General features: G+C 43.0%; 1 protein-coding gene across 2 annotated transcripts in view; it reads right to left on the bottom strand.

The window, feature by feature from the left end:
* KLF12 (KLF transcription factor 12) overlaps nt 1-5,883 on the bottom strand; it is a 997,335-nt gene extending 991,452 nt beyond the window's left edge. Inside the window, exon 1 of one of the 2 annotated variants that reach the window (XM_086933410.1) lies at nt 4,804-5,883. The gene's annotated coding sequence lies outside the window, so the exon portion shown is untranslated. Of the gene's footprint in view, nt 1-4,622; nt 4,691-4,803 lie in introns of those variants that run through there. The other variant, XM_086933411.1, reaches the window with a different exon arrangement.
* Between the last annotated feature and the right edge of the window lie 15,034 nt (nt 5,884-20,917).

The following is a 20,917-nucleotide window of genomic DNA, read 5'->3' as shown; positions in this document are numbered from 1 at the left end:
TCTACGCCAATTCACTCTACGCAACTGCACTCTACAGCACTGCACTCTACTCTGCACCACTATACTCTACACCAATGCATTATACGCCACCCTACACCACTTCATTATATTACACTTTACTTAGCACTGCTGCACTCTATGCCCAAGCACTCTATTCCACTCTTCTCTGCATCATTGCACTCTATACCACTGAACTCTGCATCACTCCACTCCATGCTACTGCACTCTATGACACTCCACTCTGCACCATATCTACGCCACTGCACTCTCTGCCACTCTACAGCATTCTACTGTACTCTGTACCACTGCACTCTATTCTACTTTACTCTATGTGACTGCATTCTATGCCACTCTAATCCACACCACTCTACTCTGCATCACTGCAATTTATGCCACTGTACTCTACTATTCACTACTCTAATCCACGCCACTGCATTCTATGACACTACATTGCATGCTGCTGATTTCTAACTCACTGCACTTTATGCCACTGCACTCTAAGGCACTATACTCTGCAGCACTCCGTGCCAATGCACTCTACACCAGTCCACTCTACACTACGCCACTCAATGCCACTCTACTACACTGCACTCTATTCTGTACCATTCTATTCTACGCCACTGCACTCTATGCTACTGAACTCTATTCTGCACCACTGCACTCCATGCCACTACATCTTATGCCACTCTACACCACTGCACTCTATGCCAATGCTGTCTATGCCACTCTACACCACTGTACTCTACAATACCCTACTCTGCAACTATGCACTCTATGCTACTGCATCCTATGCCACTCTACTCTACTCTGCTCCATTGCACTCTATGCCCCTGCACTCTAACTCTGCACCACTGAACTCTACTATGCAACACTCTAACCTGCGTAGCTGCATTTTACAACGCTGCATTGTACGGTGCTAAATTCTATGCTGTTGCACTCTATGCCACTGAACTCTATGCACTTTACTCTGCAACACTCTAGGCCAATGAACTCTATACTGGTTCACTCTACTCTATGCCACTCAAGTGTACGCCACTCTACATGACTCTACGTCATTTCAATAAACAGCATTCGATGTCACTCCACTCTACGACACTCTAGTCCACTCATCACCATTCCGCTTAACAATCCTCCACACCACTAACAATATTACTAAAACACATTGACAAAGCCAATAAGCTCTTGCATAGGCGAGACCTATTGCCTTTGTCAGTGCTTGTTACTAAGATATTAACATGGAAGCATGTTCCCAAACGATTGTATACTGAAAATGAATAGGCTTTCCGAAATATAGTCGTAAGCAATTTATCATGTGGGACAGGATGGATTTGAAACAGGAAGTGTGTCTTCAGAAGTCTGAAGGACAGGGAGTCTATGGCTAAAGGAAAGTTGAGAGGGTGAGTGATCCAGATTTTCGGAGCAGGGGCTAATAAACGTGTTGATTTTAAGTTTATGGATCATCTCAGCTGTGCATTAGAAGCCCCCACCCCACAAAAAAGGAGAGCTTTGCACTAAGATAACTTTGTCTTTAAAATCTCATGGCCTGAGATGGGATGCAGGTTAATTGTTTTGCTGCAGGAAGCGTCTTTCATAGATAAATAGGCATTTGTGGAACAGTGCTTTCCAGGTCAACACAATGTAAATATCCTTATTTTCTCACTCACACATCAATTCAAAGTATCTATGCATGTAATTGAAGAGTTCATGATTCAAAGACGCAAATTTTAACAAATATCACTGCTTCGGTATAATCAAAGATTTTTTTCATATGGCCAAATTTATTAAAAAATATTATTGATTTGGACAAATAATGTTTACATGTATTTTCAGGACATTAAAATATGAATTCAGTTCTACGCACTTTTTTATTTTACAGATGAAAACAAAATATTGCTGTTACCCTATTTATTATAGGTGCATTCACATAAACAGGAAACAGCATTCGAAGCGGAAGTACCGTGTTGTCTATGTAAGAGATTTATTTGGGTGCTTATCATGAGATACAGGATTTCCTATGCTTCTGGCCTGAAACGGGGAGGGCCTTGGCAGTGACGTCACTTCTTCACCTTGAAAGGCAAACGCAGAGGTGACATTACATATCCTTAGATGGCAATGGACCAACAAGAAGTGACATCATTCGACCTTTGACCCTAGTAACATACTATTGTGCGTTTTAAAAAAACAATCTTTATTGAATAATTGAGACTGCCACACTTCAAAGCACGAGGAAATAGCCAGCTATTAAAACTAGTAGAGGTGAAAGGCATCTTAACTTAATAGCAGGAGGGTAGCAAATTAGAGCAAGGGGTTAGTTAGCAAGCTGCTAGGTCATGTACAGTGATTTCTACCCCTAACTCACCTCCGACTTACACAGAACCACCTCTCCTTCAGAAGGCAACTAAAAACCTGGCTATTCGATAAGTAATGCACCCACCCTCCCTCAAGCGCCTTGAGACCCTCTGGGTGAGTAGTGCGCTATACAAATGCCTGAACTTGAACTTGAACTTGTTGCGCAATCACAAAATCAGAGGTGATTCTTGAAAATAGCAGCACGGAAGGCTCTCAGCGCTTGCAGGGACCAGGTGGTGAGGTTAGTAGTTTTGGAGACTAAGCATTTTAATCGCCAGCACTTGAAATCTTGTTTGCTTTTTGATATGCTTGTTTGGGAGGAAGGTGTTCAAATGGAGCTGAGCTGTCTGTGATTGATTTCATATGCTCATTTGCTTATGAAGGTATAGGTTCATCTTAAAAACGTGATACCTCTGGTGTCACTCTTCTATGGTTCTCTTCCAAGGTATATCAACATCTAAATACATACACATTAAAAAAAATTGTTGTATCGCTAATTTGATATTTTATTGGTGTATAATCCTAATGTGAATTGTGATTGCCTCTTCCCAGGATATGACCAATTCAGCCATTTGCAAACAACAAATTTACATAACTGGGTCAACTCAGGTTGTGTGGCCTCAAATCACACCAGCTGCAGAGGTTCTTGAAATTGGTGCGCTTTTCTCCCAACACACGTCCAAACATTCTGAATGGAGGTAAACCAAGGCCTGTACCAGCATAGACACTATGTGGAACGGACACACGAGGGAGCGTGAAGAACAATGCAAAAAAAGTCGTGACGCATAAAATAACCTACACCTCAGTTTGTGAGTCTTAACACATTACTAGGGTCCGCCTCCACAAGCTATGACGTCACGTCGCAGTCTTTCGAACATCCACATGAGGTAAAAAGAGCACTTGTTCAAATGCGCTGTTATTAATGTGTACATTACAAGTACCCTGAGAAAAGTAACTATGCAGATCAGTGCACCTGATTACAAAGAAGTCTGAACAGTGCGGGCTAACATTACAGGACCGCTCTCTATTCGGCTCCATGGCGGGGGGAGGGGGGGGCGCGGTTGTGGAAACTGAGGGGAAGTAACTTGGCAGACGTCTGTGTCGCTGCAGCGCTACCGGCTAATTCTGTAAACAAATAAGTGTACTGCGAGCTCTTCGACGTGATTTAATGTTGCAGCGAAACATAGAGCCCCATCATTTCAAAGACAATATTATTCATTGAATAAAAACCACTTTATGAACCGCAAGATGACATACTACAATCACCACGGGCACCTTAACGGCGAGGAGCACGAAAAGGCTGTTTATCCAGATTACACATTCCTCTAGACTAATACCCTGTGCTGGGCGCAGCCAGCCTGCATCCGGAATTAAAACTCATGCCCACAGCAGCGGTATCCGTCGCCCCTGGCTGCAAGGTTCCGCCTTTTCACCGGTGTCGTTTATTGTTAAGACACAAAATATAAAATAAAAAATCAAGCATGCTATGTTTTTTGCAAGAAAAAAACATGGGTTTCACGTATTATAGTCACAGTAAGATATAAAAAAACATAAAACAATTAATTAAAAAAACATAGTCGACAATGCTTAACACCTATGTCATTAACAGAGACGAAATATCTTGGAGGTCAACACGTCTTGACAGCGCCTTCCTGATCGATTCGATTATTGGTTCAGTGATCTCATCGGTGCTGGTCCAAATCCTAAGTTTGCGGTGAGTCACAGTCATATGCCAATAATTGAAAGGAGAAACCGGCGGCCAGCCCCCTGGCTACTTCCACAACTCCGTGGAACGGTGCAAGTGACAGCTACACATCATTACCAGGCGCGCGAGACGACCCAGCAGCGCTGCCGCTGCCGAGAGTGACATCTTCACCTTAACCCCTCCCCTGCCGCGGCCCCCGCGCACAAAACACAGGTGACACGGCGGCATGCAGAACACCGAGTCACGTCATCTGCATTACCAAGGCGGCTGCCACGTATATGTCCGATCTAAGGCAGCAAGGCTGTCATAAAGAGGTATAAGCATTGGGAAGACACAGTTCACTTGACGTCTTTTCTATCCCCTTCTCTCCAAGAACCCCCTGCGTTTCCCTGCACAGACTTGGCAACATTTCCGCTTTTGTTCTGAGCTGCATGCAACGCTCTGCCCTCCTCTCAGAAAGGAGGGCGAGCCTAGCGGCACATAGACACGCTAGACACATTGGCTAAGTGTGACAGTCACGTCGGATACATCACAGGCATGTTACCATAAAAAGGGAAGAGGCACAGACCTGAACAGAAGCAGCAGAGCAGTGGGAAAATGTGTCCTTCCCCCTTACACTGTGTCCCCGTCTCTGCCTCTCCCTCTCACACACACACTCACACACAGCCTGCTGCTGCCTCGGCTGCTCTACGCAGCGCTCAGGAAATGAATGGGAGCACAGAGGACTGTTGTACTTGCAAATGACTTACCAGCGTCACGTGATCGGCTAAATGTAGGGTGGGCCGGTGGGTGGAGGCTTCACAAGCAAGAGAGGACAATACACTCCGAGTGAATTACCAAGCTGCATCACATTACACGGGGGGCCCCCTCCTGGGTGGTGGTTCCGACCGGACACCGGGAAGCCACTGCTTTCACACACAGCACGCAGGCATGCAGATGAAGAAAACGGAAATGGCTTTAACAGTGCCACAAATAAAATAAAGTGTTAAGAGTGCCTGTGCGGTATTATCCAGTTGGCTGACGACCCTCTTCAGCCGGTGATGTAGTCCGGAATGCGTCAGCTGGGCGAAGCAGGCAGCCTGTCACAGAAACACCCATTTGGAAACAGGACCCCTCCCATCCACAGGGGTGGACGTGAACGCCCACAGCAGACCCATGTAGCTGTGTCTTGATGTCAAAACGGCCCCTTGCAGCTTTAACTCCGTTACAATTCCGTCTCCTGGCTGAACTTTTCTAACCCCTCTCTACGGATGAATTGCTTTTGTGAATGTCAACTCAGCACATGGAATAAAGCGATAAACACGAGTAAATAGTCCCCAGGTGCTCCATAGGTAATCTTTCTTTTTATTTTATAGGAACATGTTCTTTAAGAAGGTAAAACTACAGATTTTGTTATGTTTCTGAGGAATAAAGGAGAGTATATATGAGTAAAACATTTATTCCCGACTTAACTCCATAGCAACCAAGAAAATGCTATTGACGAGAACGGCTTACCATAATAGGCACAAGATTGGCTGCATCCAGCGGTTAAAGGGTTCTCTTGGTATTTGAGCGGTACTGCAGACACAAACCAGCTGCCTGAGTCTGAAACGTATGCCAGTGCTTGGTGCAGAGCCCTTCGGGCACAACTTACTAAGCGGAAATATTTCTCACCCAAATGTTCCCCGTTCAAATACGTGAGAAGGTGTGTGCTGATAAAGTCCCACGGTTACGAGTTAGGGTAGAAGCTGGTGAGTGGTACTGTCCTGGCACTGCAAGCTGACAGAAAGTTCACTCCTGGCTCACTCATTCCGAGACAGCTGTCACGACAACTCCCCATCCTTCTGTGCCCCAACCCAGACGCTGAGCCAGAAGAAATGCGACTGCCGTGCTGACACAGAGCGAGGTTCGTCACATTCCTTTCACCGCCATGGCTCCGCGTGCAGGACGGCGCCGGAAGTTTTCAGACAGGCACACATAACTTAATCATAAGGCACGCGGATACCGTTTCTTCCTCTCATTGTGATGGAGGAATGTGTGACAATGCAACAGATACTGCTCTTAAAAGGGCAGCGTATAGTATATCACCCCTCTCTTCATTGTCAGAATAAAAAGAAAAGCCAATGCCCCTTTCTAGAGGTCACTGCCTAGAAGAATGAGCCCATATTGCTATTTTGCTGTCAGTTCGATTGTTTTAGAAAACATTCACTCTAATGGGAGGGTCCTGTACCCTTATGCACCCCCTTTATTATTTTTTTTTATTATTACTATTTCTAACGAACAATTTCCATACTTTAAAACTTTTTTGGTTTAACAACATATGTTCAATAGTTAGCAATAAAGAGATTCAAATAATGGTACAAAAACAAATACACACATGGAAAACTGGTTATAAAATATTGACAGATGTGCTTTGATAGAAGATGTCATTTATACCAAGTAAATGCAATAAGAAATGCCACCCTTTCCAGCGTGGCAAATTAATACTGACAACGAGCCAGTGGCGGATCCTCCGTTGGAGAGGAATACAGTCGCCCCACTTTAAAATCCCCACCCAAAGCCCCAGAGATGAAAAATAAAATGGTAGTTTATTAGCATTTAATTTTTCATCCCCTGTCCCGAGCCAAGCGTCAGGATGGGGCGGGGCTGTTGCTGACTGATAGCAGCAGGTAGGGCTGCCTAATGCACTGTTTAAAGTGTGCTGGTCTTTTTGGCCAGTCATCTTGCGGTGACCAGCCACATACGTGCACTTTAAACCCTTGTATGCTCATGACGGAGCCGCTCCGTCATGAGCATCGGCTGAGCTGTGCTCATGACGGAGCGGTTCCGTCATGGCCCTGCCGCCGCGCCTGTGCGGCGCTGATTTCGCGCCTGTGCGGCGCGTTCTATTAAGCGGGCGGGGCCATGACGGAACCGCTCCGTCATGAGCACAGCGCAACCGCGGCTCGTGACGGAGCGGCTCCGTCACGAGCATGCGAGCGCCGCTCGGGCCCCCTCCCCCCCCTAACGCTGCGGCGGAATTGCCGCCGCAGCGAAGGCGTTAAACCTCTCAACCCAGCTGTCTTAAGACAGTTGGTTTCAGAGTCAGTGCAGACCTCCAGGGCACTATGGAGCACAGAGTGAGGTCGCTTCCACCAATCCGCTCACTGCTCACATGCTGCATGTGAGCAGTGCCAGGATTGGGCAAGGGAGTTACAGCATCTGGTTTCAGTTGCAGGATGAGGAAGATTCTGGAGCGAGACCGTTGTGTTAGGTAAGTTATATATTTTTTTACAAGTATTTGGCTCAAGTGTGTGCCCTTGCCCCCATAGATGCCAGCCTCCACTGCAACTGGCCTCTCATTTTCACTTGTCTCCTTTCCACTTTTGAGGGATTCGTTTTTTTGCCAGACATTGCTCCTTTCTGAACTCAAAGTGTAGTAAGAAGATTCATCACTATGAAGGTAGAAGTGAATACCGAAACTAAAACACAGTGACGATCATAGTGAGGGACAAGATCGCTATACATATATATATATATATATATATTTATATATATATCACCTACTGGCGGTCGCCAGTAGGTAGTTATAGTTAGGACCTATTTGCCATAGGAAATCTGCAACATTCTATTCCCAATAACTTTGGCGCCAGTTGATGAATCTTCGCAAAATTATCAAAACTTTTGGCCAGCTCCGGTCCGCTCCTATCTTGAAAGTCTCGGGGTGATTCGTCAAGTGAGGATCGAGAAAAAGGGGGGTCCCAAAACGTGTTTTCCCAATGCAATTTTAACCTTTTGTCGCAGCTACAGCCCGCACTGCTGAATGGAATTACACCACATTTGGCAAAAAAGGTAGCCCTTGGTTCAGAGTTGTGCCTTTTTGTTAAATGGTGTAAATCCGTTCAGTCGTTGCTGAGAAAATCAAAATTAAAATCACATATAGATCTATGGGCGCAGAGGATCTGCGCACCCTGCCGAGCATGAGCTGTATGCTAATTGGCTGTCAACACTCCAAATCAGGAAGTGTTGGCAGCCATCTTGTGCCTCAGTAGAACCGAGGCACAAGAAAGCTGAGAAAAAAATGCACAAAATGCAAAAAGGGGGCAGGGTAGAAAGACCCTGACCCCCCTAGGCCTGCTTAGGGGGTCCAACAAGGACCTCCTGTGCCCCCAAACACTATTTTAAAAACAAATCAGCAAAATCAGCACAGGGTGCGTGGAACCTGCTGATAAAAAAAAACGATGCGTGGGACGCCGCGCTTTGTAGCTAATTAGCTCCCAGGGGGGCTAAGACCCGGGGGCATGCTAAAAAAAAGTGTGGGGGGCCCTATCCCCCGCACTGCCCCGGGGACCCCCACCCCCTGGGGCAAAGCATTAATAGTTACAGGGGGGCACACGGCCCCCCGCAGCCCCGGGACCACCACCCCTCAGGGCTTGTTAATGAAATGTTGGGGGGGCTCTAACGCCTCCCCAAGCCCCGGTGACCGCAACTCCCCTGGCCTCCATTTAATTTTGATTGTGGGAGGGGCACACTGCCCCACCCGCAGCCCCGGGAACCGCCACCCCCGGGGCTGGTTAATAAACTGTTGGGGGGCTCTAATGGAGCCTTGTCATGGCCCTGGGGACCCCCACGCCCCAGGGCTGGCTCCTTCAGTCTCCAGGGGTGCCCACCGCCGGGACACTGTAGTTTGCTATGGCAGGATGGGAGACTCGCGGCTCCCACCCTGCCATAGCAAACTTGGTTTGAATTTTGAAAGAGAAAGGAGGAAAACCTGCTCTCTCTTTCAAAATTCAAATCAAATTGCTTTTCCACACAGGGAGCTGCATCTTAGCAGCTGGCTGCCGAAGTATGCTGGGAGCCGGCAGGACCGTGGGTGGATTGGGGACACCCCACGGTCCTCAACGGAGAGGGCCAGCCCCGGGGGATGGGGTCCCCGGAGCTACAAGTGGCCCGGGAGGGGGGCCACGCGGCTCCCCTCCCCAGAATGTAAAACATAAAAAAAAGAACAAAGGCTGGCCCCGGGGGATGGGGTCCCCGGGGCCATGAATGGCCTAAGGAGAGGGGCAAGGTAGCCCCCTCCAAAAAAATAAAATAAAAAAACAATATGGCCATGCCATGGGGATGAGGTCCCCGGGGCAGATTTTGGCTGTGGAGTGGGGCCAAGCAGCCCCCTTCCCAAAATTGTGAAAACAATAATAATTGGGGGCAGGCCCAGGGGGATGGGGTTCCCAGGGCGAAGAATATTAGGTAAAGAAGGGGGACCACAGAGCCCCCTTCTTAAAAAAAAAAGGACCGACATCACGCCCCCTCCATTAAGCACTCTGCAAACTCGCCCCCTGGTGCTTTTGCAGATGGGGAAAGAAGTTCCGCTTGAATACTGGGGGACCTTGGTGGCCAACTAGCCCACCAGGAACCTCCAGTATGTGCCAGGGGGCTGTGTTGCAGAGAGGTGCTCCAAGGCCACGCCCCTTTCTACAATTCTCTTCAACACAGCTCTGTGGAGCTTACTGGAGGTAGTTGGTGGGCTATTTGCACCCCATGGACCCTCAGTATAAAGGGGAGTTAATCCCCCAAATTAAAATGCACCACGAGGCACGTTTGCACAGTAGTGAAGGGAGGGGGCGGGGCCTGAGGTGACGTGTGGGAACACGCCCTGTGGCGCGTATTAAGTTGGGGAAAGAATCCCCCTTCAATCCTAAGGGCCCATGGGGGCCAACTCGTCCACCAGGTGCTTTCAGTAAGCGCCACTGAGCTGCGTTCCAGAGAGGTGGTCCAGGCCATGCCAATTTTCTCTGCAACGCAGCTCTGTGGTGCTAAATAGAGATACCTGATGGGCTAGTTGTACACAAGGGTCACTCAGGATTCAAGGGGACTTTATCCTCCAAATTAAAATGGCCACATGGCGTGTTTGCATACGTCACCTCAGCCCCTCTCCCTTCACCAGTGTGCAAACGAGCACTGTGGCGCGTTTTAAGAGGTAGATTTAATCCCCTGCCCTATTATAGACTAGGGGCTTACAGAGGAGGTCATGCTAATAACAGGGGTACCCCAACGCATAGTGTTCCCTAGCGTATGTAGGTGTTTTAACTGTATTCTAAGTGTCTTTTAGCATAGCACTGGCTCTAGGACTGGTTAGCCAGAGTCAGTTTCCACCAGTACCCATCTGAAAAATTGAGGGTACAGGACGATATTGCAACAAGGCCTCTTTCTGCTCCCCTGTTTGTTCTTTCTGCACTTCTTCCTTATTCCTGCACTTTTTTTCGTGTTTGAGGACTTCAGTTGCTTCTTTCTGCATTTCTTTTGCTTCCTTCTGTGCATGTTTTCTTCTTTCTTCACTTATCCTACCTTTGTAGGCATAGTTAGAAACTAGCATTTAAAAAACCTTAGAAATTCACTGAAAAAAACATAGGTTTCAGACACGTTATAGTTAGGAATTAGCACTTAAAAAACCTTAGAAATTCACTGAAAAAACATAGGTTTCAGGGTCTTTATAGTTAGTTGGACATTTCACTCGTACAAAACCATAGAAATTCCCCTGTTATAGTTAGTTCAGCTAACTATAACTCACGCGCCCGCAATGCACTGTGATGACGTCACATATTACATCACTCATGACATGGTCAGCGACATCACTTATGACATCACTGATGACATCATCCAATGAATGTGTGTTTTTCTGAAAATTAAATATGTTTTATATATGTATATCTCAAGCAAGCAGCCATGGCTGCGAAACGCGTCGGTGGGTGATTGTGCCGAAATAAAATTCATTTGAAGAGAATAAACATGGGCTACAGCGTGCTGTTTCAAGATTAACAAACAACTGTTTTGTGGATATGTGTATATATTACCTACTAGCGGTCGCCAGTAGGTAGTTATAGTTAGGACCTAGTTTCTATAGGAAATCCACAACATTCTATTTGGAATAACTTTGGCGCCAGGGGATGAATCTTCGTGAATTTCTCCAAGAAAATGGCCTGCTCCGCTCTGCTCCTTCCCTGAAAGTTTGGCGGTGATTTGTCAAGTGGGGGCGGAGAAAAAAGGGGGTCCCAAAAGGTGTTTTCCCCATGCAATTTTCCATAGGACGTTGAGCCGGGGCTACAGCCCGAACGGCTGAACGGAATTACACCAAATTTTGCAAAAAGGTAGAGTTCGGTTCGCAGATTGTGCTTTTAGTTAAATGGTGTAAATCCGTTCAGTAGTTCCTGAGAAAAATCATAGTGATATCTAGAGACGAAGTACTGTACGCATACAGAAACCTGTACAATTACGAGCACGAGCTGCATGTTGATTGGATGTCAACTGTCTGTCAACACTCCAAACCAGGAAGTGTTGGCAGCCATCTTGTGCCTCAGTAGAACTGAGACACAAGAAAACAGTAAAACAAAGTTGAAAAATAAGAAAAGGGGGCAGGGTAGTAACATCCTGACCCTTAAAGCCTGCTCAGGGAGTCCCACATGGATCTTTAAGCCCAACAATTATTATTTTTTTTAAATAAAAAATCGCGGGGTAGGTCTATGGTACGCGTACGGGGTGGTAAAGGAAAAAAAAGCTAGAAGTCTGTTTTATTCTTAATTAGCCCCGGGGGGGGGGGCAAATCCCTGGGGCAATTTTTTTCCATAATGGGGGTCTTGTAAGGCCCCGCGAGCCCTGGGGAATGCCACTCCCCTGGGCTTTATTTTAAAGTATGCGGAGGGCTTTTTTAAAAATATATATATTTTTTAAAGTATGTTTTCAGCCCCTCCATGCGTACAGTAAGTGTACCGAAAACTGTACAGTTACGAGCATGAGCTGCATGTTGATTGGATGTCAACACTCCAAACCAGGAAGTGTTGGCAGCCATCTTGTGCCTCGGTAGAACCGAGTCACAAGAAAACAGTAAAACAAAGTTGAAAAATAAACAAAGGGGGCAGGATGGAAACATTCTGACCCTCTAGGTCTGCTCAGGGGGTTCCACATGGATCTTTAGGTCCAAATGATTATTTTTTTTTTTAAATAAAAAATTGCGGGGTACACGTATGGTACGCGAACTCAGTGGAAAAGGAAAAAAAACTAGAAATCCGTTTTATTGTTAATTAGCCCCCGGGGGTCTTGTGAGGCCCTCCGAGCCCCGGGGACCGCCATCCCCTCGGGGCTTTTTTTAAATATGTATTTTAAAAGTATGTTTTCAGCCCTCCCCCTCTCCCCTACCTCCTCCCACACGATCCAGGGACCGCCACCTTCCTGGGGCAGTAATATGTAAAATGACCTTCCAGCCCCGGAGACCTGCATCCTGAGGCTTTTTAATGTTGGGAGAGGGTCGCGCGGGCCCCTCCTGGAGCCTTGATGGCCCTGGGGACCACCATCTCCCAGGGCCGGCTCCTCCAGTGTCCCGGGGTGCCTACCCCCGCGACACTGCTGTTTGCTATGGCAGGGCGGGAGCGTTGCGGCTCCTACTTTACCACAGCAAACCACTTTCCTATTTGAAAGAGAGAGCAAGTTCATCTGTTCTCTCTTTCAAGTAGGAAAGCAGATTGCTTTTCATCAGAGAGAGCAGCATGTAAGCTGCTCTCTCTTCCGAAAAACAATACCGGCTCCCGAAGGACGTGGGGAGCCGGCTGGGACCGTGAAGGCATTGGGGTTCCCCCCACGGTCCCCAATGTTATATTTGAGCTCCGGGGGATGGGGTCCCAGGGGATTATAAAAAATTTGTGATAGAGGCTATTTTTTTTTTAACTATCTATGTTGAATCTATGAATGTATGTTGGCAGTATGTGTTGACAGGGGTTCGGCTGCCGTTGATGGGGAACGGATAGTATTTCTTCTCCCCGTGGTTTTGTGTACCCTCTAAGTCTAAAGGGAGCTTATACAGGCCGATTCTAGGTTGGCAGTGTGTGTTCACTAGGGTGATGGTGTTTGTGTACCCCCTTTGCAGCTCCTTAAACATTCGAAGATATAATTTCTGTAAAATCTTTTTTGTGTTGGGGAACAGAGTATTACCCCGGTGAATAGGGTGATGGTGTTTGTGTACCCCATTTGAAGCTCCTTAAACATTTGAACATATAATTTCTGTAAAATCTTTTTTGTGTTGGGGAACAGCGTATTACCCAGGTGACTTTGTAATCCATGTTTCTTTTTTACTTTTTCTTTATTTGAATTCCGCTTTATTTGCAGTATCTTTCTACCTCTCATCACAATGAGTTCTACAGCGTAGCGTCCATTGCAGTGTTCTTAGTTTTCTTGTTCTTTTGCTGACTTACCAGTTTTTGTTGAAGATTCGCTGTCCTATTTGTGTAGCTTTGCGTATCTTTTGTGTATCTTCTTTTGTATCTGACTTTATTTATTTAGTGCTTGATCCAGTGTCCTGAACATAGCAGTACATCTGTAGACATGTAGTTTACTCCTTTCCTTTCCCTCCCTCCATCCTAATTGACAACGTAATGGGGGAGTCAAAGTAAGGCACTCCTGTCGTCACTGTTTTAAGCTTGCAACACTGTCGGTAGGACACAGGTTAAGAAACCCAGCCATCACCTCTCTTGGACCCTCCTGGCCCTTGTTGCTACCTGGTTTGCTAAGTCTTAAGTATTTAATCTCTGCACTTGACTGTGTTCCTCCAACAGTGTATTCTCATCATCGTCCAAGCACATACAATCCATTATTTTATCTGCTCTTGTCCATTCTGTGTGGTGGTACCGCCACCACATATTGCACATTATAGAACACCTTGAGTGTACCCGCCCTCAAAACTTCTCCATTGGCTATTGTACATGCAGACCTTGGATCACCGTTTTTTCATTCATTCTTGTATCCTGAGATGTAACCTCTTACCTCTGTTCTTTACTTCTTAGTTTACCCTTTTAAATATTCAAATCTTCTTGGAAAGACATTACTAATCCTTGTCATCGAAAAAGTAGCAAGTTTCTGAAATCATTTTATATGTGAGTTGTGTATGTTATCATAATACCCAACATTCCAATGACATGCTTTGTACCATTATGTAATGTGCTTGAGTTGCAGTGTTCTATCTTGTTTTGGTTTGTATGTCTTTACGATGAAAAGTAACATATTCCTGTATATCCTAAATAAAGCACTTGACACAATGCATAGTGACACTGTATTTATTGTATTTATTTTTCAAATGTTTTCAAAATAATATACACTCAAGTACAAAATATTGTTGCTTCCTTTCCAAGATAAATATTTAATATGAATCACCACATATGCTGATATTACAGTAACAACAAAATGAAGTGTTTATGTTTTTGTACAAGGACCTACAACATAAGAAATTCAGTATGGAAAATCAACAAAACAATTTGGAAGACGGTTTGGAAATTAGTAACAGTGTCATAGAAGAGCTGAACATACTTTTTATAAGTAGCGGGAATGAAGAGGGAGAAATGAATGCTGCGGATATCAGCTGTGATTTCCTAGACAAAACCTTAGTTGCTGATCTTGTGGAAGCATTAGATGACATCGAGTATGATCATATGACTTTTGAAATTGATAACCAGGAAAATGAAATACATGATGACATTATTTTAGAAGCTCTATTGAATTATGAGATGTTACAAGAATACATTTATTATTATATAATAATTGTTTGAGACACTCTTCTTGCAGAATTGTAATCATTCAGCTAGTACTGAAGTACTCATGATGGAAAGTGGTCCTTAGGGCATGGACTGCTTCAAACCTCTATAGACTATGCTTGCACTGTTACATGAACCGGCAAACTTGTCTTTTATACCTTCAATTCCCCAGTCTGTATCCTTACACTCCAGCAAACACTATCACATTTCTGTTTCAATATCGTAGTGAGCCATACAGCACAATGTATCACATTTATTTTATGTGACCACCTCAAACACTGATATTACAGTACATTTTTTTTTTGAATAGTTGCAATGTATCCAAAATGTTTTACGAAAGCACTTCAAACACTGATATTATAGTTAACAAGTTTTAAAAATAGTTTCAAGGTATCACAAAGCATTTTATGTGAGCACCACAAACCTCGATATTACAGTAAAGAAGTTGTGAAAATAGTTGCAGTGTAGTTTAGAATATTGAAGGTGAGGAGCACAAACACTGTAACAACAAACAACAGTAAAGAAGTTGTGAAAATAGTTTCAATATATCACAAAAACTCATTTCACTTCACTGAGAACATGTTTCTTTACTATTGACAGATCTTACATCTTACAGATGGAAAATGTCACTTACACAGTAAGCATTTCTTTTTGGCATGTCGTGCTGTAGATTTAGATGCTTTCCATAGTCCTGCCATGTCGTGTTGTGTTTGGACGAGGTAGTAGCTATAACAAAAAGGTTCGATAAAGGGCCTTGATTTTGAATCAGAATATGAAATTCAAGAATAATTGATAACCCAAGCCAAAAAAGGCAGCAAGTAGGCGTGTGAATGTGTGGATGATGTGTTGATTGAGTGCAAGATGAATAAGGTGAAAAATAAGAAAGGCAGCAAGTACGCAAATTACCTACTGCCTACGGCTGGGGTAGTAGTTACCAATAAGGCTCTATAAAGGGCCTGCACTTTAAATTAGAATATAAAATAGAAGAATAATTGATAACCCCGGGCAAGAAAGGCAGCAAGTGCGAAAATTTCCCTCTGCCTTCGGCCGGGGTAGTAGCTACAACAAAAAGGCTTGATAAAGGGCTTTTACTTTGAATAAGAATATAAAATTGAACAATAATTGATAACCCCAGACAAGAAAGGCAGCTAGTGCGGAAATTTCTGACTGCCTTCGGCCGGGGTAGTAGCTATAACAAAAAGGCTCAATAAAGGGCCTGCACTTTGAATAGGAATATGAAATAGAAGAATAGTTGATAGCCACAGCCAAGAAAGGCAGCAAGTAGGTGTGTGTACGTGTGGATGATGTGTTGATTGAGTGGAAGATGAATAAGGTGAAAAATAAGAAAGTCTGGAGGCACGCAAACTACCCACTGCCTTGTCGGTGAAGTGAATCTTTGGATTTCCAGCTCATTATACAGATAGGGCGTCGGATTCCGCAGTGGGAGCCTGAGAAATAGGTACCATATCTAAGGAGGCAAGCAAGTGCATAAAGTACACACACTCCGCGGTAGAAAGGACGCAAGAAAGGATGCAAGTGTGCAAATTATCTACTGCCATTCACGGGTAGTACTTAATAAGAAGGCTCAATAAAGGGCCTGCACTTTGAATTACAAGAAGAATAATTGATAACCCCGGCCAATAAAGGGAGCAAGTGCAGAAATTTCCCACTGTCTTCGGCTGGGGTAGTAGCGGCAACAAAAAGGCTCGATAAAGGGCTTTGACTTTGAATGAGAATATGAAATTCAAGAATAATTGATAACCACAGCCAAGAAAAGCAGAAAGTGTGCACATTTCTTACTGCCTTCGGCCGGGGTAGTTGTTACAACAAAAAGGCTTAATAAAGGGCCTGCACTTTGAATAGGAATATGAAATAGACAAATAATTGATAATCGTAGCCAATAAAGGCAGCAAGTAGGTGTGTGTACGTGTGAATGATGTGTTGATTGAGGTGAAGATGAATAAGGTAAAAAACTAAAAAAGGCTGCAAGTGCACAAATTTCCCACTGCCTTCGGCTGGGGTAGTAGCTACAACAAAAAGGCTTGATAAAAGGCCTTGACGTTGAATCCAAATATCAAATTCAAGAATAATTGATAACCCCAGCCGGGAAAACCAGCAAGTGTGCAAATTTCTTAATGCCTTCGGCCGGGGTAGTTGTTACAACAAAAAGGCTCGATAAAGGGCCTGTACTTTGAATAGGAATATGAAATAGAAGAATAGTTGATAACCATAGTCAAGAAAAGCAGCAAGTAGGTGTGTGAATGTGTAGATGATGTGTTGATTGAGTGGAAGATGAATAAGGTAAAAAATAGGAAAGTCTGCAAGTGTGCAAATTACCCACTGCCTTCAGCCGGGGAAGTAGTTACAACAAAAAGACTTGATAAAGGGCCTTGACTTTGAATCAGAATATGAAATTGAATAATAATTTATAACCCCAGCCAAGAAAAGCAGCATGTGTGCAAATTTCCCACTGCCTTCGGCCGGGGTAGTTGTTACAACAAAAAAGCTCGATAAATGTCTAATGACTAATGTTGAGGAGAGCGATGCTCCTGCTTCCTGTGTTTCATCATGTCGATAGACTGTTCCATGTAACACAAAAGTTCATCGCAATAAATGCATAGAATTTTAAGTTTACCAAAATCAGGAACAATATGTGAGTATGGAGTGCTTGCTGAAGATGCTGCTGCAGTAGTTGATGTGCTTGGTGCAGCAGCAAGTGGGTTGTCCTGCAACCTCTGTGCTGCAGCTCGAGGAAAGTTGTTGGGGTGCAAGTTGTTAAAGTGTCGCACATTATTCGGTGTGCCAAAGGAGTATTTTTTAGATTGATTACCCCTCGAAAGAGTTGTTTGGCAAATTTTACAGGTTACTAATGGAGCATTAATCTTTTTTTGCCCTTCAGGGAAAGTGGTGTAACTATTTTACAGATTCTACTGTCAGATGTCTACCTTAGTGATAGTGGAATTATCACTACTTCTTAGATTATCCTTGAACATTAACATGTGGATAAGAGGTATTGCTTGTTGACCTTCAAAGAGGAGTAAGATTTACATTTATATTTCAACACCTTAGCAAAATAGTTGATCAATTTCAAAAAGAAAATGAAGTAGGAATGTTAGAGGAAGTCTGCCCAATTCTGAGAGGATTATGCAAGTTGTCACAGCTGAAGGAAGTGTGTCTCAACTTTACTTTTTATGATAATCAGAACACAACACTAGATGGCAGGAGTATGCAAAACATCTAATTATACATTTTGCATGCAATCACTATTTTAGAACATACATTTTGTACATTTGTAACCATTATAAGGTAACCAGGAAGATACATTCGTTTTGATACATTCAAGGTGGACCCATCTGCAGCATTCGAAACATTGGACCTGTTGGGAAGAGAGTGAAAAGTAACTTGGTATTAACATTGCATTGTTTAAAGGTTAATAGCTTTTTGAAATGAAAACTTTATATGTATTTACATAGTAAACATAGTGACCTCTCAACAGTCAGTGGGAAAGTGGTAATGAATCCATGACCAGGAAGCGTGCATAGCCAGCTATCCAACATGGCGGTCGTAACTCTGAAAAGACCCTTGCAAATGCCTCAGTTATCTGAGTCATACTAACATAGACCCTGCATCAGACGAATATGAACTTGAGACTTAATGCCACCAAGAAACCCCAAAGATTTATGTCACTTAATTTTGATCTTTAGCATCTACAGTCTTTGAGGGTACTTACTATTAAGTTTTGCATATACATTAATGAAGTATCTTGGTTGCAGACACTACAATACTTTGTATCGGACTCTAAAAGTAAAAATAAAGATGTACATTAGCACATCATAACAGCAATGCTAATGATTCAACACTTATTTTGGAATATATTATGCATGAGTCTACGTGTTTTCAGATCCAGGAATAGAGACAGTCACAACTGTTGCAAACATATTCAAATGGCTTCACTATGAACATTATTGAAAATTCACAACTATAATGACAATACGTTACTATACTTTGTTAAAAATTAATGATATGCCTTTATCTATAAAAGACCTTCTATGAAAAAAGAAAATACATAATAATCCAATGTTCAGGACAACACTACGGTGTGACACCTTATTTATCATTGAAATATGAAAGTCAAACCTGATGACTCTATTAGGTCCATTGCAATTTTCAGTCGTTAATTCCCAATCTGGGCACTGGTTGCTGAGTTAGGAAGCATTCTGCAACCTGAAAACATAACAACAAATGTATATGTTGAGCAAAAATCAAACCTGAATGTTAATGCACATAAAAACAATTAATCACAAAAGGTTTCAGATTCAAAAGCAATCATAGGTTTAGGAGCAACTGCGATAAAACCATACAAGGGGTCAGACAAACTTAAATAGATTGATAACTGTAAACAAAAGTTGTACTTACCAAAAGTATCTAATGACAGTCCGTATTTGTCGGGTAAAGAACAGTGTCTATTTTGTCAAAAGGTATCTGAAGAGTTAAAAATGGCAATCATGAAAAACTATTATATTACATACTAAATACATACGTTTAGACTTACAACAATTCGAAAACGTGAATCTCAACATAATATATATTAAAAATAGACAAACTTTCGTTGATAAACAGCTTACATTTTCACTCTTGAAAACGTTACTCAATTCTATCAAACATTAATTCAAAGAATCACTAACTGTCAATATTGCTTTGCACCAGTAACACTGAAAAGTCATAACAGATATGAATATTTACCTGAAAAGTAGAAGAACGATATTTGCTGAGGAAGATACAGGACGACACTGTTGCTGATATTGCTAAACAGTAAGGTTAAAATGAAAGAATTTCAGTACACACATTGATGGGAAATTATTACTTAAAGATAGGTAACTGTATTAGGAATGAAAATATACATACATTTGTTCTTGACAAACAATTTTTTTGAGAGGAAGGCATCGATTACCTGTAAAAATATATGAAAGCACATGAGCTTCTAAAGAGGAACCAATATGTACATCATACGCTATTCCCCATAGTATACACAATTTACATGTAGCAGAACGTGGTGTACCTGGTACAGGTGCTGAAGATGGTACAGGTATAGATCTTATGTTTTTAACAAGAATTGAACAAGTACATATCACATACATTTGTGGATTAAAATACACATTGGAGTACTCTAAATTTCACATTGCAATGATAAATTAATACTAAAAAAATAAAACTACCATCAACAGTGAATTTTTTAGATAGTCTACGCAATCCATGCATCTGGAATTTACTGGAACCATCAGGATACACATTACGGCATATATAATCAAGCTCTTGGTACTTAGTGGCATTCATTTCTATGGAAAATGAAGATAAACGGGAAAAAAGTTAAGAAAAGCATTATAGATCTAAAGAACACATGTTACATGCTCACATTGAAGTATAAAGATATAACTATAAAGGTGTGTGAATATACAATTAGTAAAAGAACTGTCACCCCGTCTTCACAGCTCAATACACCCACAAAGTTTAAGCGAGGGATACAGAGTAAAGTCCATACAAAGACACGGGTAAGGCCTGTCAAATGGATGCAGTTTGAAAACATGACAGTTTAACAAAGGGCGCTCAGGGACTGTAGTGACAGGCTTGACTTTTATATTTAGGGTTATTTGTGTGGGTGGCATAATTACTGCTGCAGGCTCACTAGTAGAATTTACATGAGCAGCCCTGGTATACATAGTATACATAACTATCAAGACTAACATATTAATCATGGACAAACAATTACCATTACACTTTCAAAAGGCATTAATTGCACTTAAAGACTGATCATGAAGTGATGAAGTGTCCAAAACATCTATTTTGGCAAAAGCATGTCATAAAAATATGTACGATAGAGGGAAAAATGGTTAGGGAACCAAAGCCAAATAACGGGCCAGTACAACACCGTAGTGCCAAGATTACAAATTCAGCAATTATCATCAATTAAAACTATGCTAGTCTAAGGAGGCAAAACTTTAGAAGGCACACTAGACCACATAAAAAAAACAACTATAGGTCACGTGAGGAAGCAAGAAATATTAAAAATCAGCGGAGGATTAAAAAGGGAGCAATTATGATGATTAGGAGAGAGTACGTACGTTGAAACACAAAACACGTGGCGTAGCACAAAAACTGCAACATATATATTCACGAACGCACAATATTTAAGAAAACAGGCCTGGGAAGGCAATGTGAGGCAGTAATAAATATTAAAATTCATGGGAGAATTAGGACGGAGCAAATACAATGAAGCACAAAGCATGTACCGCACAAAAAAAAGCAAAACAGAGCTGGGATGGCCACGTGATGCACA

The sequence above is a fragment of the Lissotriton vulgaris genome, chromosome 8, assembly GCF_964263255.1.
Source record: "Lissotriton vulgaris chromosome 8, aLisVul1.2, whole genome shotgun sequence".
In the NCBI taxonomy this organism is placed as follows: domain Eukaryota; kingdom Metazoa; phylum Chordata; class Amphibia; order Caudata; family Salamandridae; genus Lissotriton; species Lissotriton vulgaris.
Note: the sequence above shows the minus strand (reverse complement) of the source record. Positions and strands in the feature narration are given on the sequence as shown.